The sequence below is a fragment of the Ranitomeya variabilis genome, chromosome 2, assembly GCF_051348905.1.
Source record: "Ranitomeya variabilis isolate aRanVar5 chromosome 2, aRanVar5.hap1, whole genome shotgun sequence".
NCBI lineage: Eukaryota > Metazoa > Chordata > Amphibia > Anura > Dendrobatidae > Ranitomeya > Ranitomeya variabilis.
Window position 1 is genome coordinate 179,544,492 of NC_135233.1, and position 12,395 is coordinate 179,556,886.

General features: G+C 48.0%; 1 protein-coding gene across 4 annotated transcripts in view; it reads right to left on the reverse strand.

Annotated features, from left to right (window-relative positions):
- Positions 1-12,395, reverse strand: part of PSEN2 (presenilin 2) — an 86,102-nt gene that overhangs the window by 55,323 nt on the left and 18,384 nt on the right. The window lies entirely within an intron of this gene.

A 12,395-nucleotide genomic window follows, 5' to 3' on the forward strand; every position in this document is an offset into this window, starting at 1 on the left:
TAGGATTAGTTATACGGTCAGCCCAGTTACCACTGTCCTATGAGCTGGTTTTTTGTGTTTGCAGACTTGGTAATTATTTCTGAGACCCTCTGCCATTGGGGTCATAACAGCTGTGCCATATACAATGCCCTGCACCTTTGATTATGGCCCCATAGATAGCTGTGCCATATACAATGCTCTGCACCTTTGATTATGGCCCCATAGAAAGCTGTGCCATATATAATGCTCTGCACCTTTGATTATGGCCCCATAGATAGCTGTGCCATATACAATGCTCTGCACCTTTGATTATGGCCCCATAGATAGCTGTGCCATATATAATGCTCTGCACCTTTGACCTTTGATTATGGCCCCATAGATCTTCCACATAAAGCTGTGCCTTATATATAGTGCTCTGCACCGTTGCCCCATAGATACTCCACATAAATCTGTGCCATTGCTGCTGCTGCAATAAAATAAACAAAACACATACTCACCTCTCTTGCTTGCAGCTCCTCAGCGTCCCATCCCGGCGTCTCTCTGCACTGACTGATCAGGCAGAGGGCGGCGCGCACACTATATGCGTCATCGCGCCCTCTGACCTGAACAGTCAGAACAAGAGGACGCGAAGACTGAGCGGCGCCCGGCGGGTGGAACGAGGGAAGGTAAATATGTAATACTTACCTGCTCCCGGCGTCCCGCTCCTTCCCCCGGACAGCTGGTCTTCGGTGCCGCAGCCTCTACCTCTGTCAGCGGTCACCGGCACCGCTGATTAGAGAAATGAAATATGCGGCTCCGCCGCCTATTCATTTCTCTAATGAGCGGTCCCATGTGACCGCTGAACAGGGGAAGAGCTGCGGCACCGAAGACCGTGGGACGGGCAGGGGGAGCGCCAGGAGCCCCGGAAGCAGGTAAGTATGCCTCAGCGCCCTCTCCCCCTCACCCGCCGACCGTGACCGTGACAAATTTGGGCTGAAAATCTCGGCTTATACTCGAGTATATACGGTAGTTTTTTGAAGCAGGTCCACTTAAAAGAAACATGAAAAATTACTTGTTTTATTTGTTGTAAAACCACTTTGCTTTTCAAATGTTCAGTATGGTGAAAATTTCTTACTCTTCGGGTTTTGAAAAACTCCTATTGGGAAAAAGAAACCGCTAGTTTGAATTGGAGTTAGAAATGAAGGGGGTTTCCACTGCTTAAGTACATCAGGGGGGTCTCCAAACGCGACATGGCGCCACCATTGATTCCAGCCAATTTTGCGTTCAAAAAGTCAATTGGTGCTCCCTCCCTTCTGAGCCCTGCCATGCACCCAAACAGTGGTTTACCCCTACATATGGGGCATCGGCATACTTGCACAACAAATTTTGTGGTCCATTTTCTCCTGATACCCTTGTGAAAATGAACAAAAAAAAAATTTTTTTCCTTCCACATTGCTTTAGTTCTCATGAAGCACCTGGAGAGTTAATAAACTTCTTGAGTGTGGTTTTGCGCACCTTGAGTGGCGCAGTTTTTAGAATGGTGTCACTTTTGGGTATTTTCTGTTACATTGACCCCCCCAAAGTCGCTTCAAATGTGAGGTGGTCCCAAAAAAAAGAAAAAGAAAAAAGGGAAGAGGGATTTTTGGTACTCCCCATGAAAACTCTTTCTTGGAGCCTTCATTAGGGGACACAGGTAACAATCGGTGTATGCTGCTGTTGCTAGGAGGCTGACACTAGGCAGTATACACCCACCGACACCAAGTACCTCAGTTAGTGTTAAAGAAATAGGATAAGTAAAAACTCAACATATGTACCAACCCAACAACAAAGGCACGTAGGCCCAAAGCGGTACAAGCAGTTAGGGAGGGTGCGGTGTCCCTCAATGAAGACCAAGAAAGATTTTACGGTGAGTACCAAAAATCCCTCTTTCTTTATCACTTCATTGGGAGACACAGGTAACCATGAGACGTCCCAAAGCAGTCCCAAGGTAGGAAACAAAAACAACGCAAAGAAAACAAACTTAGGTTGGCCGATGTGTAACCACCGCCTGCTGCACCTTTCTTCCTAGGCCTGCATCAGACTAGGCATGGGTATGAACCCTGTAAAACCTTGCGAAAGTGTGCAAAGATGACCAGGTCGCAGCTTTACAAGTCCGAAGCCTGGTGACGAACTGCCCAGGAAGCTCCCACAGCCCAGGTGGAGTGAGCCTTTACCCCCAGAGGAGGCCGTTTCTGAACGCGGTAAGCCTCCGATATTGCCAAACGAATACAATGGGCAATAGTGGATTTGGAAGCTAGGAGCCCCTAACGACGACCTTCAGAGATGACAAAAAAGGAATCAGAGGCAAAAGGAAGCAGTCCTTGAGAGGTAGACTCTGATAGCTCTGACCAGATCCAACTTGTGGAGGAACTTCTCCAGGGGATGAACTGGAGAGGGAAGGACAATTTCTTCATTAATGTGAAATGAAGAAACCACCTTAGGCAAGAAGGAATGAACAGGGTCGGAGAACTACCTTGTCGTGATGGACAATCAGGAATGGAGAACGGCAGGACAGTGCCGCTAAGTCAGAAACTCTCCTGATGCATGTAATGGCAACTAAAAAGGCCACTGTCCATGACAGGAGAGAAGACAGAATGTCTTGAATGGGCTCAAAAAGAGCGTGCTGAAGTGCGCCAAGGACAAGGTTAAGATCCCATGGATCTGAGGACGATAAGGCAGTGCCAGGTGGGCGACTCATTGAAGGAAATTCTTTACCTGGGAATGAGAAGCCAGATCTCGTTGGAAAAGAATTGACAGTGCGGGAACTTGACCCTTTACAGTACTAAGAGATAGACCAGAATCAAGACCAGTTTGTAGAAACCCCAGGATGGACAGAAGGGAAAAAAGACAGAGACCAGATTGTTGTCCTCACTCCACCAAAAAAAGGCCTTCCAGTATCTGTGGTAGATACGCGAGGATGCTGGTTTTCGTGCCCTTATGGTCTGAATGACCTGATGTGAAAAACCAGCCTCCCTCAGGACTGCCATCTCAACGGCCATGCAATTAAACTCAGAGACTGAACTCTGGGGGAAGAGGGGGCCTTGTGAGAGAAGATCTGGAACGTCTGGAAGCCTTCTGGGAGCGTTCATGAGCATGTTCACCAGCTCTGCATATCAGCGGGATTGAGAGACCACTTTCCCTATGCAAAACCCCGACGACTCATAAAGTCGGCTGCCTAATTTTCCACCCCTGGAATGTGTACGGCTGATATGGCAGGCACGTGGCACTCCGCTCATCACAGAATCCTTGCAACCTCTGCCATCATCTGAAATTCTCCCAGTTCCAGATTACCGAACGTAGGGACTCCATCCTGAAATGACGAAAGTGACGGTTCAGCCGCTTGAGATCCAAAATCTGACGGAGCGGTCCGCTTTCTTCTGGACTAAGAAAGATTGGAGTAAAACCCCCGAAAAGTGTTCATTCCAGGGAACAGGTATGATTACTCCTGTGCATAGAAGGGAAGAGACGGCCTGAAGAACCCCTGGAGCCTGAGACTGATGTCTTGGAGGGCGAGACCGAAAGAAACGTCGATTTTTTAAGTACACGTGACTAGCTCTCTGACTCAGGCATCGCTAACAACCAGGCATCCTAGGAGAGAAAAAGCCGGCCTCCCACCCTGGACAGACTCCCGGGTTGGGGTGACCCGTCATGTAGAGGATAACCTGTTGGCACGGGACCCCGAAGGCTTGGAAAAGAGACCCTTTGGTCTGCCAACTCGTCAGAAGGAGCTGCTGCTAGGATACCCTGGCAAAGCATTCTTGCCCAGGCAGACATGGTCTTAGCCACCCAGGTGGAAGTAAAAATGGGACAGAGAGAAGCGTCAGCCACTTCAAAGACTGATTTAGCCAAGGACTCAATCTGCCTATCCGTAGGGTCCTTAAGAGCTACAAAGTCCGGCAGAGACAAGACTGTCTTGGAAGACAGGCGAGAAACTGGCGAATCCACATTAAGGGATTCTGCCCATTTACCAACGAGGTCTGGGCTAAAGAAAACGGTAATTAGTCTTACCGATAATTGCATTTCCAGGAATCCATCCTGACAGCACCATGGAGGACGTCCTTCTTATCCATAGTGGGACAGGAAACCACGAGAGTTTAAAAGGACCCTCCCCTTTCCACCCTTCAGTGATCTTCCAAAGTAACACATCTGGATGGATGCAAACAGAAAATTTATTTCGAACATAACAAGTTTAATACAAATGTTACTTCACATAAGTATATCACATATTTACATTAGGGAGGGAACTATCCGTGCTGTCAGGATGGATTCCTGGAAATACAATTATCGGTAAGACTAATTACCGTTTTCCAGGTCACCACCTGACAGCACCATGGAGAAGTACCAAAGGAAACTTCCTGGTCTTAGGGCGGGACTACCGCTTGAAGCACCTTCCTGCCAAAAGCTAATTGAGAAAAGACTACGTCTAATTTGTAGTGTTTTGAAAAGGTGCTAATATTAGACCAAGATGCCGCTCTGCAAATCTGATCCACCGAGGCCCCCCCTTTCTCTGCCCAAGATGCAGACATAGCCCTAGACGAGTGAGCTTTAAGGCCCTCTGGGGAATTCTTTCCCTGTGCCTGATAGGCTACGCTAATAGCGGATCGAATCCATCTGGCTATGGTGGACTTTGATGCGTTCTTCCCTTTATTAGGACCCCCGTAAAGGATGAAGAGATTACCATCTTGCCTCCAGGCCCTAGTCATGTCCAAGTATTTAAGTACCGTTTCCCTGACATCTAGGTTATGGAAGAAAGACTCCTTCTTGTTTTTAGGAAACTGGCAAAAAGATGGAAGTACAACTTCTTGGTTTATATTTGAAACTGAAGCAACTTTGGGAAGAAACCCTGGGTCAAGCCTTAAAACCAGCCTATCATCGAATATTTGTAGATAAGGGTTCTGGATGGACAGGGCCTGAAGTTCCTCCAATCTTTTGACCGATGTAATGGCTACCAAAAAAACTGTTTTAAGGGAAAGATTAGCAATGTTTATATCTTCCTTTATATCAAAGGGCTCCTTACACAATACATTAAGGACTAGGTTAAGGTCCCAAGGTGGGACAATCTTCCTGATTAGGGGTCTTAACCTCATAATTGCTTTAGAGAACCGAGCGATCCAAGGATCGGCAGCAAGAGAAGTATCATAAAACACGCTGAGGGCTGATATCTGAACCCTTAAAGTACTTGGTTTAAGCCCTCTCTTGAATCCCTGCTGTAAGAAATCAAGAGTCTTAGGTATGTTAGGGCAATCAACATCGATTGTTGTGTCTCCACAAAAGCAGCAGAATTTTTTCCAGATCTTAAGATATATCGTTGAAGTCACTGGTTTCCTACTTGCTTGTAGGATAGAAATTAACCCTTCTGATAAGCCTCTTGCTCTTAGGATCTGCCGCTCAGGATCCACGCGGCTAACTGCAGATTCTCTGGGTTCTGATGAAGGACCGGACCCTGAGAAATAAGTCCCTCAATTTTGGAAGATGGTAAGGATTGTCCACTGCCAGCTTCCTTAAGAGAGGGAACCAGCTTCTTCCGGGCCAGAAGGGAACCACCAAAATCACTCGAGCTCTGTCCTCGCATATTTTTCTGAGGACCCTCGGCACTAAAGCCAGAGGGGGAAGGCATATAGCAGACCCCTGCTCCATGACAGAGAGGGCATCTACCCCTGCCGGGTTCACCTGAGGGTTCAGAGAGTAAAATGCTGTTACTTTTGCATTCCTTCTGGTTGCAAATAGGTCCACCATCGGAGTTCCCCAGCGTCGACACAGGGTATCGAAAATCTTGCTGTTCAGTTCCCACTCTGTGGGTGATAATTTTTCTCTGCTCAGAAAGTCCGCAATCTGGTTTCTTGAGCCTTCTAAGTGAACCGAAAGTACCAATCTTTCTGCCCATGCGAAAATCTGATCTGCCAGATGTTGTAGCTTCGGATGCCTTGGACCTCCCTGATGACGAAGGAAAGCCACCGTCGTTATGTTGTCTGATAGGATTTTAGGTGTTTGTTCTTTAACAAGATCCGGGCTGAACACAAAACCTTCCAAACCGCATGCAGCTCTCTGTGGTTTGAGGAATTGCTGCTGTCTTCCAAATTCCATTGTCCCTGGTAGTATCTTCCGAGTACCTGGCCACCCCAACCCTGCTGACTTGCGTCTGTCGTTACCGTGACTGCTGGAGTCTGGATCCAAGGGACACCCACCTGGAGGTTTTCTGACACAGTCCACCATCGTAGGGATTGTCTGACCCGATGAGATAGGAAAAACTCCTCGTCCAATGAAGACAGTCTTCTGTCCCATGATGTTAGAACCGCTCTTTTTAACTGACGGGAATGGAATTGACTCCAGCTGACACATGGGATACAGGCTGTCATGATGCCTAGGATCTTCATTGCATCTCTTATTGTCACCCGACCTTTTGTAAAGTGACGAACCTTCTTTATCAGGTCGGACCGCCTTCCGTCCGGAAGAAACGATTTTCTGATTTTAGAATCCAGTATTACACCTAAAAACTGTCTTCTTGATCTGGGAGTTACGTGTGATTTTTCCCAGTTCAACACCCATCCTAATTTCTGCAGTGTGGAGATCACCAACTGAGAATCGACCTTGAGTTGTCCCACAGAGTCTGCCACTAACAGGAAATCGTCCAGATAGGGTATTATAGTGATATCTCGTTTCCTGAGATAAGACACGACCTCTATGATGAGTTTTGTGAAAACTCTTGGAGCCGACGCCAATCCGAATGGAAGGCAACGAAACTGATAATGGAAGATTGACCCTTCCTTTTCTATTGCAAATCTCAGGTATCTTTGATGATGTGGAAATATTGGCACGTGATAATATGCACTTTTTAAGTCCAAAGTGCACATTACCACGTCCTTTCCTAATAGTGGAATTGTGGAGCGGATGGACTCCATCTTGAACCTTTTGTACTGTAGCCATCTGTTTAGAGGCTTGAGATTTATAATGGTTCGGGATTCTCCTGAAGGTTTCCTTATAGAAAAGAGACCCGAGTAGTGACCTGTTCCTATTTGGTGAGGAGGGACAGGAGATATCGCCTCCATCCGGAGGAGATCCTGTAAGTCCGACCACATTGGAGAGGCTGAAGAGAGACGGGCGTTGGAGACTAAATATCTTTCTGGGGGAAGGGAGTCGAATTCTATCCTGTGCCCCTGAGATATAACCTGAAGGACGCACGGACTTGTGGTAATTTCCTCCCACTCCCCCAGGTAGTTCAGCAACCGTCCCCCTATCCTGGTGGCGTCATTTCCTCCGGAACTCTGACCTAGGGTTTGAGGGACCTGGATCTCTATTTCGGTTCCTATTTTCTCCCCCTTTCTGGTAGCTCCATCTCCCTTGTTTACCCTTACCCCTATAGTCCGATCTCTGACTGTAATAGGGCCTACGAAAGGGCTGGAATTTTTTCTTTTTTTCCTCTGGAAACCCCTTCTTTTCATCAGAAGCTTTTTCCAGAATATCATCTAATATGGGCCCAAAGACTCTGCCTCCTGAAAAGGGGATGGAACATAATTTGTTCTTTGAATGGACATCCCCTGACCAGCTCTTTAACCATATAGCCCTTCGGGCTGCATTTGATAATGATTGGCCTCTAGCAGTGAACCTGACAGATTCTGCAGTAGCATCTGCAAGAAACCCCGTTGCTAGTTTTAGTAAAGGGATAGCATTTACAATAGACTCCCTAGAGGCTTTGGCTGACAACTGATCCTTTAAATCGTCAACCCATAGATGCATTGCTCTCGCCACAGATGTTGCCGCTATATTTGTGCGGATCACTGCGGCCGAGCTCTCCCAAGCTCTCTTTAGGAGACCATCTGCCTTCCTGTCCATAGGCTCCTTCAATTTCGAGGAGTCTTCAAATGGTATGGCAGTTCTCTTAGACACTTTCGCTAGTGGGATGTCGATTTTCGGTATATCTTCCCAATCTTTGACCTCTTCATGGTCAAAAGGAAGACGTAGTCTAAAGTCTCTCGGAATGGATATCCTCTTCTCTGCCTCTTCCCACTCTTCTAAAATCATTGAGCTGCGGGAAGAGGTAATGAAGAGGTTAATGGCTGCTAACTGTGAGCATTGTCAGAGCCTGGCAGCTCGGACTCACCGAATATGGGCATTAACCGGGAAGACTTTTGATGTTTGTGAACGCAGCCCTCCGAACATCTCATCCTGGATAGACTGAGTGGTTGAAGGCTCTTCAACCTGCATAGTCTGTCTCACCGCACCCAGAAGCTCATCGATATCATTAGAAGAGAACAAGTACTTTTTTCCCTTATGAGGAGGGTCTCTGCACACTTCCTCTTCCTCCATATCAGACTCGAAGGAACTGTCTTCAGATGACAGATCCGACTCCCTCTGCCTTTTCCTGGACCTGGGAGGATCCTGGAAATCAGACTGGATCGACTGGGGAGCAGATAAGTTAGATATCGAAGCCTGCACTTCTTCTCTAACCATGGCTCTCATGCTTGTTAGTAGGGAGGCCTGCTCCTCCCCTACAATACGAGCAGTGCAGGACTCGCAGAGAGGCTTCTGCCATGAGACGGTAAGCTTTGTGGCACATATAGGGCACCTCTTAGTCCTGCCAGTCTTCCTCTCTCTGGATGAGGGACGCCCCTAGAACAAATAAAAAGACCGCTGATGGTACCTTCAATAGGGGCTGTAGGGAGCGCACCACAAAGTGGGAACTCACATGTGCCTGGGTAACCGGGCCCTCCGTGCTGACTGCAGCTACAGGGTTCGAATCCTCCATAACTCTGCCGCTGCCGCTGCTTACTGCGCACTACCTCACACATACCTTTTTATCTGTTGCTTTTTTGTCCCGGAACTCCTAACGCAGGAGCGAAGAGGATGACCGCCCACTGCTCCTGGCCGCAACCCGGAAGTGATGCACGGCAGCGGCGAACCGGAAGTTACTTGCCGCCATGCTCCAGCGTCCCGAGATGCCTGCGTACTCCCTGGCTCCGAAATCGCTTGCGAAGGGTGCGCCCTTGCAGGAGCGATATACAGGTACATTCTGGGCCATCATCCAAGGTCGTGAGCCCCCCCCAGGGGGAAGCGACCCTTTCTACCAGGAGCAGCGCTGCACTGGTGCTGCTGAGGGACCCGATTACTTGGGTGTCAGCTATACAGAGGACACACAGTGGGAAGGAAGAGGCCGAGCCCCTCCGATCCACACTCTCTGCACGGGACAGGCGAATCTCTCGTCATTCCCATCCACAGTGGGACAGGAAAAACACTGAAGGGTGGAAAGGGGAGGGTCCTTTTAAACTCTCGTGGTTTCCTGTCCCACTATGGATAAGAAGGACGTCCTCCATGGTGCTGTCAGGTGGTGACCTGGAAAGTCTAGCTGCTTCCTTCCCGGGAAGCGCTTTTCAGGATGTTCCCAGTGTTTAACCATAAATGCTTCAAATTCCCTGTGATTGGGAAAGGATCATGAAGGACGTTTTATCCATTTGAAGGAAATGGAGTGCTCCTGAGCAGGAGCTTCATCCTCCTTTAGGTTAAGAGTTTGGGTAATTGCCAAGAGAAGGCTATTGAGCATATCCTGCATTTTCGAGACTTGGTCCGTATCAGACTCAGACTGTGAATCCGCATCCGAAGCTGCCTCCGAGGAGGGAGCATGGGGAGACGAGGGCATCCTTGATGATGCAGAGGGGCCCGGGGAACTGGAAAGAGCCCACTTCCTTTGAACCCAATCTGTCCCTGTGAAGGTCGTGGTCAGGTGCGTGCAAATCACCGTGAGAGACATTCGCAGCACTGGTGGCGGCAGACAAATGTGGAAGATGCTACAGGACCTGAACGAGGGACTGTGATACTTTTGTCAGGTCAAAGACTGACTGACATGGCAACAGCCCACTCCCGGGCATTAGGGGGCTCCTGTGGGGCAGACATGGTGGAAGGATTGCAGCACGGGGCAGAAAGTGGAAGGCTGACCTGAGTAGCACTTTCTTCTACAAGGCGTAATGAACCACAGTAGGCTTAGAGGGGCAACAAGAAGCCTCTGCAGGGTTGGGCATAAGTCGAGCCTTGGTAATACTGCTGAGAAGAGCTATATAGGGGGAACAGAGAATGGAGAGAGAGAAGGCAGAGCCTACCCGATGTTAGCAACGGTCAGCAGATAACTGTGAAGTTCGCTGTGTTCCCCAGTGGCAGAATGTGTCCACAGGCTAAATGCAGGTCCGATGCTGAGGGCGCAGAAGATGTGCAGAAAAAAAAGCAGTGTCTCAGAGAGGATTATATCTGTTGAAGCACAAGAACCAATATAGCATCGGCTGAGCTGCGTTACAGCAAGTACAATGCAGAGCGGTGGGCATGACAAACTTCGGCCGGTGAAAAAGTAAGCTTCTGTTTGGATGACACGCCGGGGGGTGTGACCAGCCAGGAACATAAGCCGGCCGGTGGAAACAAAAAGCTCCCTACCGATTGGTTGAATAGCCGAGGGCGTTACCGGCCAGAAGAACGAGATCCATGATAGAGGCAAAAGCGCGCCGAGGACACATGCGTGAAAACGGGAGGCATGGCTAGGTCACAGCAGGAGAACCTCTGACCCAGCGAGACCTGCTATAGGTGGAAAAAGAGTGCGTAATTCAAACGTGAGGTAGAGAGTGGCCGGGAAGTGAGAGGAGGTGCGGGCAGGAATAAAGAAGGGGGGGGGGCCCCAAGGTCTGGAACTGGCCATGGAGAAATGGCCGCGGCTGTGAGGGGAATATTGCATTAAAGCCGCCCTGTCCCATGTCTAAATGGGATGAGAAAACTGCAGTGCGCCACTTTGGGGGGGAAAACAAACATACATACTTGCACGGTGGGTCCACTGTTTCTCTTCACCAAGGAAGATGCCTTGAGGAGCCCTCAGATGGACTAGGGTCCTGGTATGATAGATCCTCCTTCCCGCACCATGCCGCACCGCTGGTGACCACAGTCTTCCTCCCAGCCCTCTCCAAGGAGAGGGGTGGTGAGGGGAAAAGGCTAGGACTGGCCATCGGGAATCACAGTGAAGCAACAGAAAGGGTGACAGGGAATAAGGTCCTGCCTGCGGGTCAGTGAGCAATGTGGGCGACACCACACTGCTCTCTCAGTTGCATAGGTGCAGGAAAACAGGGTGATAAATTATACCCTAAGGAAGAAGAACCTGAAAGACAAAGAAAAGATTAATAAAAACACAAAAGGAAAAGATGTGGATCTGGGATCAGATACAGGTCCGCCTCCCACAGACACTAGGCTTAAAGTGAGGTACTTGGTGCCTGTCGGTGGGTGTATACCGCTGGGGAGGAGCTATTTTCCTTTTTTTGCCTACTGTCAGCCTCCTAGCGACAGCAGCATACACCCATGGTTACCTGGGTCCGGTAATGAAGCGATAAAGAAAAATGGTTTTGTTATTTTTCTGGAAAAAATGAGAAATTGCTGGTCAACTTTTAACCCTTATAATATCCTAACAAAAAAAATTATGTTTCCAAAATTGTGCTGATGTAAAGTAGGCATGTAGGAATTGTTACTAATTAACTATCTTGTGTGACATCACTCTCTGATTTCTTGTGTGACATCACTCTCTGATTTAAGGGCATGAAAATTCAAAGTTTGAAAATTGCAAAAATTTTCGCCTTATTTCCATTTTTTCATAAATAAATGCAAGTCATATCAAAGAAATGTTACCACTAACATGAAGAAGTACAATATGTCACGAGAAAACGAACTCAGAATCACTGGGACCCAATGAAGCGTTCCAGAGTTATAACCTAATAAAGTGACAGAGGTCAGAATTGGAAAAATTGGAAAGATTGGCCCGGTCATTAAACAGCAAATTGGCTCCGTCACTAAAGGATTTAGGGTATGTGCACACGATGCGGAATATGCTGCTGCTCATCACAGGATAATTGGCCTTGTGCCTCCTAGCCCGACCATACCCCAGCACTGACCATCAGCTCTCTGTCACTGCAAAATGTACACAGAAATCTGTGGTATGGTTGAGGTTATACACAGCCCCACAACTGTGCTCTGCTAGATCTACCGCAGAGAAAACTGACTATCAGAATTACTGCTCCCAGTAAACTAAGTGATACACTGCTGGAATCAGGGTCTCTGTCCCCCAACTCATTCAGAAATAAGATTACATAGCAAAAACCTGATGACAGATTCCCTTGAAGTACTTCAGAGTTTCAGAAACCCTGAAGCAGCTAAAAGATGTGACTGAAATAAAACATGTGCACAGAACGGTTGTTTTTGACACTCATGTACATTATGTTCATTTTATGAGGTGCCTGAAAAAGTTGCCATGTGCACATACCCCAAATACACTTATAAACCGATTTCTGTAGGACATCCACTTTGTTGTTCACTGAGGACTTTTTTTTCCCTAAAGTGCCTATGAAAGACACCTTGTGAAAAAAGGAAAGTGCAGATCACTTCAT